Genomic DNA, 11,269 nt, shown 5'->3' with positions numbered 1-11,269 from the left:
GATGCAGAGGATCTTATTTTTAGAAGAGTATATGTTGAGTTTGGAATATCTTAAAGGAAGGTTTTATATGGTGTATTGGGAATTTGAAATAAAATTTTTGATTTCTTAAATAGAGAAAAAGGGGACAACTGTGTCATAAGATGAATTATGTTAACATTTTTGAATCGGATCTCCAAATCATAGACCTTTGGTCATCTGCATAGTAAAACCTTGAAAATATCTAATCTCCCAACTCCTACAACCCGGATGTTCAAGTTGGTTCAGAGGTCGGTTAGTATTGGACTAGTGCAGCTTGAAAGGTTTATGATGCTCGTAGTGATTATTTGTGGTTTAGTAAGAAGATGTTTAGTTGGGAAGATAGGGAGAATCGGCTTTGGCTTTGGCTTTGGCGTCAACATGTTCCGGAAAAACACAAATTCTTGGTCTGGCTATGTCTTCGAGAGGCTCTTCCTACTGCTATATTTCGTTTTAAGAGGGACATTTCGCACACAAATAGCTGTCTACGATGTTTCTTAGGTCAGGAATCGATTTTACATTGCATTCGAGATTGTCCAAAAGCCCAGCTAGTTTGGCAAGGTTTGGGGATCTCCAGTCAACCACTGGATTTGATGAGTTGGTTCTTATATAATAGCAAACAACGCCCCTTTAGATTCTTTTATGGTCTTTGGTGGATTTGGCGTTTGAGGAATAACGATATCTTTCATTCCCACGAGCCTTAGACCACAGACAAGGTGACTGGTGATGGAAAATTATTGTCGGCTTAGAATTTCTCAAAGGGATTTCGTTGCAAGCATAGTCTAAACCAACAATTAATCCTCAATCAAAGTTTAAATTTTGTTTGTCACAAGTACAAACCCCAATAAAAATAAATCGAACTATTCAAATTTCGGATCGTCTCTCAAAAGAATTACAACCAAGTACTCAATTATTAGCTATAAAGAGAATTATTTTTTGGAAGTTTTGAATGATAGGCAAGAAAGTAAAAATAGCAAGAAAATAAAGCTAACAACTAAGAAAAGTCTTGGCAAGAGGTAAGAGTTGGAATTCCTATCCTCGTTATCATCCTCAATTGTGATTGTAAATGTAAATTGCCTTCACTTAGTTAACATCTAACAAATGAAAGAAAGTCAAGTGCATACAATTAACTTGAATTCACAAGTCCTAGTCAACTCATAGTGAAAGACTAGATTTAGTGAAATTCAAGCTAACCAGCAATTTTCAATTACCAGTCAACAAGAGACTTTGACAATTCAAGAGTCTCAAAATTACTCAATCCAAGTCAAGAACACAAAAATTTACTTTAAAATCCAACCAAATATTTTATCAAACACTTGGAAGGTATAAAAGGAAAGCATGATAAAATAGCAAGAAATATAAATTCTACAACTACCCAATACAAGAAAATAACAATAACAACTCAAATAACAACTCAATTAAATAATAAGAGACATGAAAACATAAATTGTATTAAATGAAACTAAAATTAACAAAGTGCTCATAACATGAAAATAACACAATAAAAGAAATAACAAATAAAACTAAGAGAGCAAAGATGTAATAACAAGAAATAGTAAAAAAAAAAAATTAAATCAAAACAATAATTGAAACCTAAATCTATGGAGAGAAGTGATCTAAAACCCTAATTTCTAGAGAGAAGAGAGAGCTTCTTTCTCTAGAAATCTAACCTAAAACATGATGAAAAACTAAATTATGAATACTTCGTTCATTCCCCCTCAATCCTTGGGTTCAATAGCATCAAAAAATGAGTTGGATCTAGGCCTGGATGGCTCAGAAATCGCCCACAGCGTATTGCCTTTAAGTTGGTTACGTGCTGCTTGTAACGCACGCATGGGTCACACGTACGCGTCGTCTGGCAGATTTCCTTCCCACGCGTCGCCATGAATTCTACAAATATTCATTTCTTCATGAATTATTCATTTTGCATGCTTTTCTTTTCACTTCTTTCACCCAATCCTTGCCTTTATGAACCTAAAATCACTCAACAAACATATCAATGCATCGAATGGAATTAAAGTGAATTAAAATTAGCAATTTAAAGGTCTAAAAAGCATATTTTCACTCTTAAGCACAAATTAGGAGAAATTCACAAAATCATGCTATTTCATTGAATAAATGTGAGATAAGTTGATAAAATCTACTAAATTCAACACAGGATAAATCCTAAAAATGGGATTTATCAACTGGTATGGCTTTGTCTTTGAAAAAGGAGCTCCAAAATATTTTTAAATTGCAATGAGTGTCTGTCTCCTCCACCATTAGTGGCTTTTGGATTTCCCCTTCAATGGGTACCTTTAAGATTAATTGTGATGCTAGCTATCCTGACAATGGTGCTCAGGTTGATTTTGCCTATGTTAGCAGAGATTAGAAGGGAAGGTGACCACGAGATTGTCTGATAACAATTGGAAATCATAGTATTCTGCATGGGACTCAGAGCAAAGAAATATTATATGTGAGACAAACTATATAGAGGCTATTACTGTTGTCAATAATTTACAGAATTGTTCTAGTTTTATTGATCCTTTGGTGTTGAAAATCCGAGATATTATGTCTTGAAAATGGAATGCTGATCTCTAGTTGATCTTGAGAGATACAAACACAGTAACAGACAATATAACAAAGACTGCAATGTTCCCTCCAAGTAGAACTTCCGTTGCCTTAAAAAGAATTTGAGAGTAGTATTCAATGAGACTACCTTTCTTAAGCAATTTCTTGTTTATTTTTTCTTTTCTTTTCAATTACCAAAAAGTTCGAGTGGAGCAAATGATTTCACAGACGGGGTAATGCCTTTTTCATGTCATAAGTCATAACCTACCCACTCTTCTACTATCTATGAAGCAAAATTCTAAGTTTTGGTAAGAAGCAAATTTATTAATGTTTTACTAAAGGAAGTTCATAAACGTTCTGTTTCCTTGTTCTATCAACATTTAAGCTACCTAGAATTTTCGTTAACAAGTCTCATTATCAAATCCTCAAATAAACAGCAAGAAATCTAATAGTATACTAATATTGCATCTGCATGAATGAAACTTACGGATACCTTAGCTCAAGACTCTTCTTTAGTCTTTACTTTGTATTTTGTTCTGTTTGTGTACGTAGGCACCGAGAATATTTTGAACCATACATGCTTTTGGTTACTACATGACAAATTCATCTTTCCAAACGAGTCCCCCAATCATCCACAGATGCAGCCTCATCCCTCCTATCTCCTGATACTAGCTAGCACTACACAACGGGCGCAATGTAATATGGATGGCACACCCTCCTGGATAACACTTCACAGTGAAACCAATAACAGTAGCTAGAAATATTCACCGTCACAGCTACCACTACTGCATGAGACCTAGCAGTTGTCAGAGGCATAAGCCAAAATTCATTTATCTTTCTATTTGATGATCTTACTAATCACAATTTTTATTTTGTATCAGACAAATGATAGTCAATAATAAAATTTGGATCCCAACATACTGTCAATGCTATCAACTTTCAGTCTTTCACCTCAATGTAACAATAATATCAATACTATTGTCTTTATAATGGTTGCTAACTTTGCTATACCCAACAAAAATGAAAACAATCTACCACTGACATAATACCTGTTAAAAGGATAGAAAGATAGCCAAGACAGGGCTTGTTGATCCAGAAGAAATCGACTGTCTGAAGTGGGATGAAGATGCCAACACCATCCCAGTTTGTGAAGCTGGACCAGTATGGGAAGACATTTTCTTATGTACTTCAAGGATTGAACATATAACAGATTTGAATGAATGGAATGCATGAAATAATGACTTCATGGGAGCACAATTAAAAATATTCCATCTTCAGCATCTAAGGTTACCGGTATGTTTGTTACAAATAGAAGAAAGCTTTCATGTAATCAATTGAACATTTGTCTTAGTAATCAATTGAATGCCTTAGATTTAACTTTTACTGTGCAACATCATCTATCAATAGAAGAAAGCTTTCATCGATATGCTTAACTAGTTCATTTAGTTGATTACTTGTTTTCTTATGCAATGTTTTGGTTTGGATCTTGTGGATAAAACAGCTAACACTAGGAAAGCTCTCCGGCCAAATCAGTTAGGATCCATTAAACTCCTAATACTAGTAATATAGACCAAGAGGGAAAACAAGGCTTTGGAAACCATAGACCATATTAAACATGCATGCCAAAATGAATAAATGATGATAATTAGATAAGAAAGTCATTGTGCAACGCTGACTAAGATAATTCTCTTATAGAAAATATTCTGTTATATCAATCAACTATAATATAGAAGTCCAACATTTACTGCCACTTATTGACCTCTAGAAAAACCTTCCACTTAATGGAATCCAAAGTCATTAACCAAAATTCCACAATCATCTCATTTTCCCAAAACTTTAATAGTTATATCATAACAACAAACCGATAAAGTTACATATGCCAATTATGCCAAACAGATCTATATTTTTGTAGTCTTACCATACCGATAAGGTGCAGTAACTAATGCAATGTACTTATGCATCTTACCACAAGAAGAGACCTCAAGTGGGGACTAATTCTGCACATGTACTGCTGTAGTTAAGACTCAGGATTAACACCAAAGTAAAAATATTATTTAAAAACACAAGACAATTTTTTTCTTTTGGAGGTCTTTCCCGCCAATCAGGCCTTATTATTAGAAATCCAACTAATCCAGCTCCAATAAGTATGACTATCATACCCGATTTTTCCATCCTCAAAGATTGAACTCAACACCATTGAAAAGCGAGCAAGCTTGTCTATCAGACTACCAGAAATAACACAAAACATAAGTTTAGCAACCAATAAAAGGAAAACTGAACCCATTAGAAAAACAAATTAGAGAATGAAGATTTTGTACAATCAAGCATAACACATTGTCCAAGCACGCAAAGGCCACTTCAACATCAACCAATCTTTAAGACTATTCATGGATCACTTGATTGTTGGATTAAGCATTTATCAACACGGACAGAACCAGAAATATTATCATGGGGGGCCAATAACATATATAATATTAAAAATTATGCAAAAAATTATAGAATGTAAAATGTATTACAAAAATATACCGATAGAGAATATATTTTAAAGTACAAAAAATATGTATGTACTTTTTATTAACGAAATGGTCGATTCTTCGTATCATAAAATTCATCGACAATAGAATGTGTGAAATTTTTCAATAATTTTCTTTTCAATATAATTAAAAGGCAATTAGCAAGAAATTCATCTTTTATTTTATTTCTGAGTTATTCTTCACAATATTCATAGCTGAAAAAGATCTCTCAGTTGTAGTAGTTAAAATAAAGAGAATTAATACCAAAAGAATCAAGAAGGATGCTCACAAGAAGAAAAAAAATCCACTTTATAAGTTTTGAACAATTTTATTTAATTGAAAAATATTAGTAATAATATCTTTTTAGATTTTTTTAATATTGTTATTTACTTTTTAGATATTAGAAATCATTAATATTTAGGTTAGATTGGACTTTTATTTATATTAGACTAAATATTAAATAAACTTTTTAAAAAATTAAATTGTACTTAATAATTACTGGTTCTAGCTAGTTTGGCTTGGCTTGTGTTTTGTTTCTTTGTTTTTTGATATTTTCAGTCACCAAAAAAAAAAAAACTCATTACTATTAATCTTTTCTTAAAAAGGTTGGGGGGCCGAGGCCTCTACTTCCCCCCCCCCCCCCCCCCTATGTCCGTCCCTATTTACCAATATATCAGAAGCTTATCGTGCAAGACTACTACAAGTATCACAAACTCCAGAAACAACAAATTCAACAATTGAGATCTTGCACAATCAAGGACAAAACATTACCTAATACCTAAGCACCCGTCAAGACTACAACCACCAGGAAACATGTTTCTGCTATACATGGATAACTTGAATGGAGGGTTAAGAACTAAAGAATAGGACAAAAACTATAACTATTGATATAACTATTATCAAGACTACAACTATATATTCTTATAATTGTTCAAAGCCGCTTCTACCATAAGAGATTGCGCCAATTACAAATAGCATGAAACAGAGAGCAATGCAGAAAATGAGCACCTGAGCAGGAATATAAACTACACACTATGCAAATATTCGGTGTCAAAGGCATTAGAAGCCTACATTTCTCGGGCATTTCATTAGTGTTAATCCAACTTAGAACTACATTCTAAGTCCAAACAAAACTTTGACTTTAGATTTCCATATAAATTTAAACAATGTTTAGGAAGGCAAGTAAAGAATCGAAAATAAGAGTTACATGAGAAAATAGGAAGAGTCAAGAATCATATTGTGTTGGATAGGTGGATAAGGATTAAGCAAAGGAAAGAAGGACTCTAATTCAACAACCTCTGTCAGATAAGTTTCAAGTAAAATCAAAGTTCCAAAAGGCTACAATGGGAAAGAAAAAAATTCAAACCAAAGAATTGTGTAGGGAGGATAGACAAGAATACTGTGTAACAGATAAAGGGACATTACCAACCCAAATATCTGACGGAAATTTATTTCATTATAGTTTCTCATAACCGCATCTAACGATTGACATGAGGTTATACCCACAACAAACAGCATGGAACAAGATATTAAGCCCTTTAGCATAAAAGTAGCAATCCTCAAATAAAACAATTTCCCCTCTGATGTCAGTTGAGGGTTTCAAAATTCAAACCCACGACATTTCTCTTATGCCAATTGTGATATCAAGCACTTCATCAATGTTGTTAAAAGTTTCAACATTATTTCCTTACCTTTCGTCAAAATCACGTCCTCCAGAAGAAATTGCACCAATTTCAGGAACTAGGGACCAACGTCTAAAGCCTATTAAAATCCTAAAAACAAATATAAAGGCTGGACTATGAATCAATCAACGTTGGTCTAGTAAATGGAATCAGCAATATAGATCGGAAGTTAAAATATCAGTTCATCCTACCGTAATCATATTTGGTTATCAGAATAAGCAAAAACTCCATACGCGATCTAAGATGTTTCAGATTAATACATTGCAAAAATAGATTAAACACAAACAAAAAAGGAATCTACCAATCAATGGAATTATTTCTTCAACGCAAATGACATGAGAAACAATCATTCATGGGAATTCCTTGAATAAGAACGAATAACGATACTTACAATTATCAGCGAGAGCTTTAGATGTAATCACGACCATTGATCCCAGTTATCGCATCCAAAAACACGTGGTACAAGGATTTCTCATCTTCGGGAATTCAACCTTACATATGAATGAGAAAGCCCCTTTGAACATAAGAACATAAACACATAATTGAAGACAAGAAAGAAAAGATGGAGAAAGGAACAGAAATAAACCATTTAGAGATCCGACAAAGCCAATGACCACAACCGCAATTCCGTTCCACTATAAAATAAAAAACACCACAATGTAAAAGCCCTCCAACTCTAAGCTTAATCAATAATGATAAACTCATAACTCATCAGACTCAACATACAATCTAGGTAATGTCTCAAATTCGAATCCCAAAAAAGAAATTTCAGATATCTAGAATAAAAAAGTTTGATAAAATCAGATTTCATAATTTTTTTCCAGCGATAACTTTAAATCGAACTACACCGCATGGGACAAAGAACTTTACATGACTAAACCTACAACACTAGGCTCCGGTGCCGTCTACCCTCTTCACTTTCTCCCCCTTCTCGCCGTCGTCGCCTTCTTCGCAGGAGATTTCACGGTCTTCGCCTTTGCACCCTTTGCTGGGGCTTTCTTCGCGGGAGCTGCCTTCTTCGCCGCAGGTTTAGCGGCAGGGACTTTCTTCCCCGGTGAAGTTCTCGTCGACGTTCTAGAAGCCTTGGAGGGCCTCTCTTTGGGCTTGGGCTTGGGCTTAGCAGCCGGTTTAGACTTCGCAGCTGCCTTCGGCTTTGCAGCTGGCGCCGTCTTAGCCTTGGCCTTAGACTTGGCCGGAGCTGCCTTGGTCTTAGCAGCAACCGCCTTGGGTTTAGCAGCTGGCTTGGCCTTGGGCTTGGGCTTTGCAGCGGGCTTGGCCTTGGCAGGTGCTTTGGCTGCTGCTGACTTAGTAGTTTTGGTGTCCTTGGCCTTAGAAGCAGGCTTAGCTTTGGGCTTGGGCTTTGGTTTGGGCTTAGCAGCTGCAGCCTTCTTCTTGGCGGGGGCAGCAGCAGCTGGCTTGGGAGCTGCAGACCTGACCGGAGGAAGCTTGAAGGAACCTTTGACCTTAACGAGCTTTCCAGAAGAAACGAGCTTCTTCAAATGATACAACAAGAGCTTCCTGAAGTTGGAAGGTAGCTGCTTCTGCTTCTCTTCTACGAACTTCTGAATCGCGTATTGACTGGAACCGTTTTTCTCCTTCAACGTCACAATCGCGTCCTTAACCATCTGCAAGGAACAGAATAATTCAGATTGGGTAAAATTCAGATCGAAGCTAAGCAATAAGAAAGCCAGAATTATGGAACCGGGAGCTGGAATTGCTAACCTCTTCGTAGGGAGGGTGAGAGGGATTTCGGGATCTAGGAGCCGCGGGTTTTTTGGGCTTGGGCTCCTTAGCGGCCTTCTTGGGCTTGGGAGTTGGGTTCTCGGGCTCTGCCTCCGGAGGTGGCTCGGCGGTTGCTTCGGGCTCAGCTGCAGGTTGCTCTACGGCCACGGTTGGCTCTTCCGACGACATGGCTGGGAAGAGAAGGAGGCGAGGGGCAAAATGGGAATTGATATTGGAAAATAGAAACTCCAATGAGGAGGGTGGTAGAGGTGGATCTGCGAAGAACGTAGCTTACTGAGGAAATTTTTTGGGTGTGAGAGAAGAAGACGGAAATTACGTGGTTTAAATAATAAAGTATGTGTAGGATTATATCCAAATACTCGATTCTCATTGGTCCACACACCCTCCGCATGGATCGCTCCTCTCTTCAAGTTTGAATTTCGGCCCTCCGATTCATCTCTATCAACGGCTCCCGTTCCCTTTTCGGGAGGCATAGATGGGAACGTTTTGGGACATTTTACCTTGCTTTTCCCTTGTGCTCGGTGTGCTTTTAAGCTCGATTCTTTTCTCCATAGCTCCTTAATTTCTTGCTTAAACTCAATTCGGTTTTTACTACTTTGTAGCCCATTATGTAAGCTTTCTAATGAGTCTTTCACCGACTAAATTGGTTTAGTATTTTGGGAGAAATTTCAGTTTGAAGCCACAATGGTTCTGACTAGGGTTTTTTGTGACGTTGTCAAGGTTTTTGCACAATTCAGAAGAATGCTTTGACATTTGATGAGATTGGTTAATACCATTTGGTAATAGGTTAACTAATGATTCCATTGCATCAAGAATTTCTAAAATCCATTCAGATTTGACTAGGGAACCATTGATTAGAATGTCACCAAGGTTGAACAAGACCTAACAAAATGCATGGCTTGACATGTATAGTGTGTATTACATAGCAATATCACATACTATGTTGAATTTTCATTTTGCACAAATCTAATCTTATAACAATCCAATTGTAACAGCATACACCTATTTCTAAGGCTAATTAGTCATAATAATGTGTTTTCATGTGATATAGGTCATTACAAGTTTAAGTAATAACTTGTTAGGTACATTTTGTAGATTGAATTGTTAAGTTGCATTAGTCTATGGCACAATCCCACTACTCAATCAAATTCATATTTAAAGTTTTCCATATTTAATTGAACTACTTCGCTAAAATTTGAGTCTTAATACTCTTAGATGTAGAAGCTATACATGTTATAAGGGTATACCTATTAAGCTATAGCCACTAAGGATCAATTGATCAAAGCAATACAACAAGTCTCACATTATGAGTAAGTATAATGTATGAAGTTCAACTTCCATATTGCACTAATGCACAAGTGTCTGAAAAATGAAATAGCATAGTCAATAACAAAAGTTTGGTGGTAGAAAATAGAAATCATTTGATCTTCACTTAACATAACATAACATTGCAGCAAAGAAGTCTAATATAAGTTAACTTCTATCTTAATTGTCCATGATGATTCAGTCTAGGTTACAACATCATTCTAATTCTAGTTCTATTTCTTAAACCCAAACATAAAAATTGGTTACCAGTCTATGCAGCTTCCATCTTTTAAATTATCTAATTAACTACAGATATGTATCCAAAGCATCAATATTACATATGTAAAAAGAAATGGTTAATCTTATAACACTTTAAACATTTCAACAAAGGAATGAACTCTTTTGCTTTATGTTCAACATGAAGTTATAATAACCTAAGCTTTTTAAAATCATGAATTATCTCTAAGTGATGACTAATGAGCATGAGTGATAATTAATTAGTAGTAGCATGATACATGCTGCAAAAACCAACGCACTTAACTATCCAATAGATGAGTCATGAATTTGGATCAAAGGATTCACATTTTAATTTGTTTGCATAACAAGTTTTGAGTTGGTATATGCAACTTTGTTCATGGAATGAGAATGAAAATTCAAGTTCTTAATAAAATTAAAGTAACTTTTATATGAAGAACAGTATAACTTGTATATGCTTTTAGTAAACATTATCCAACAACTCATGTATAGCATATTGGAGAAGGAATATAATGCAATCTACCGCTATATCTATATGGGTTAAGAATAGAGTCTTACGTTTAAAAATTAAAAAAACATCACCATAACATCATGAATCATGATCCTTGTATACCATATGTTGTTTCATTTAACTTGTGGTTAATATTAAAATCATATATATAAATTTTGAACCCAAAGTTTATTAGCTATCTGAGCTTTATACAATTGCCCTTCTAACTCTGGATTAGCATCACTTGCATGTGCTACAAGCCTACAACCTACAAAAGAGTTAAAAGCATTCTTATTGCCACATTCTTTAATTTTCTCCGACAAGGCAGTGTAGTAGAAAATTAAAGCAACATTTGACACCGTAAATGGATACTCCATAATGCTAGTGATAGCTAGCTTATACGTGTATAAATTTTTTGTATACTGTTTGTTTGTTCATATCCTGACACAAAACAGAAGTTAGATCGAATAAAAATGAAAAGCTTATTTAAAAGGGTGGCTTTTACTGCATCCGATACATCGAAAAGGGACAACCAACGTTTATCTAAGAAGGTAAATTGTCTTTCAAAAACTCTCCAAGTATTTCTATCTTTTCTAAAAGATAAATTTTAACAAATTTTCACGGTAAAAAAATTATTATCCATCAATAAAAATAGACTGACATCCTTCAGGTATACACATTCTAATTTACTAAAAACATACCTAAAGTCTTTTGGA

The 11,269-nt window shown here is 35.1% G+C and overlaps 1 long non-coding RNA gene across 25 annotated transcripts; it reads right to left on the bottom strand.

Annotated features, from left to right (window-relative positions):
* Positions 1-1,446: 1,446 nt before the first annotated feature.
* Positions 1,447-8,822, bottom strand: LOC112696305 (uncharacterized). 25 transcript variants are annotated; one of them, XR_011862897.1, is made up of 9 exons: positions 8,483-8,821; positions 7,631-8,385; positions 7,347-7,395; positions 7,152-7,251; positions 4,725-4,790; positions 3,615-3,718; positions 3,059-3,350; positions 2,311-2,437; positions 1,447-1,989 (listed from the first exon to the last, which is right to left on the bottom strand). It is a non-coding gene; the product is annotated as an uncharacterized lncRNA (long non-coding RNA). The 25 variants fall into 25 exon arrangements; XR_011862901.1 differs by having other exon boundaries at positions 3,059-3,283; XR_011862888.1 differs by having other exon boundaries at positions 3,059-3,361; positions 3,615-4,790; positions 8,483-8,822.
* Positions 8,823-11,269: the final 2,447 nt, after the last annotated feature.

This window comes from Arachis hypogaea, chromosome 6, assembly GCF_003086295.3.
Source record: "Arachis hypogaea cultivar Tifrunner chromosome 6, arahy.Tifrunner.gnm2.J5K5, whole genome shotgun sequence".
Taxonomy (NCBI): Eukaryota; Viridiplantae; Streptophyta; class Magnoliopsida; order Fabales; family Fabaceae; genus Arachis; species Arachis hypogaea.
Note: the sequence above shows the minus strand (reverse complement) of the source record. Positions and strands in the feature narration are given on the sequence as shown.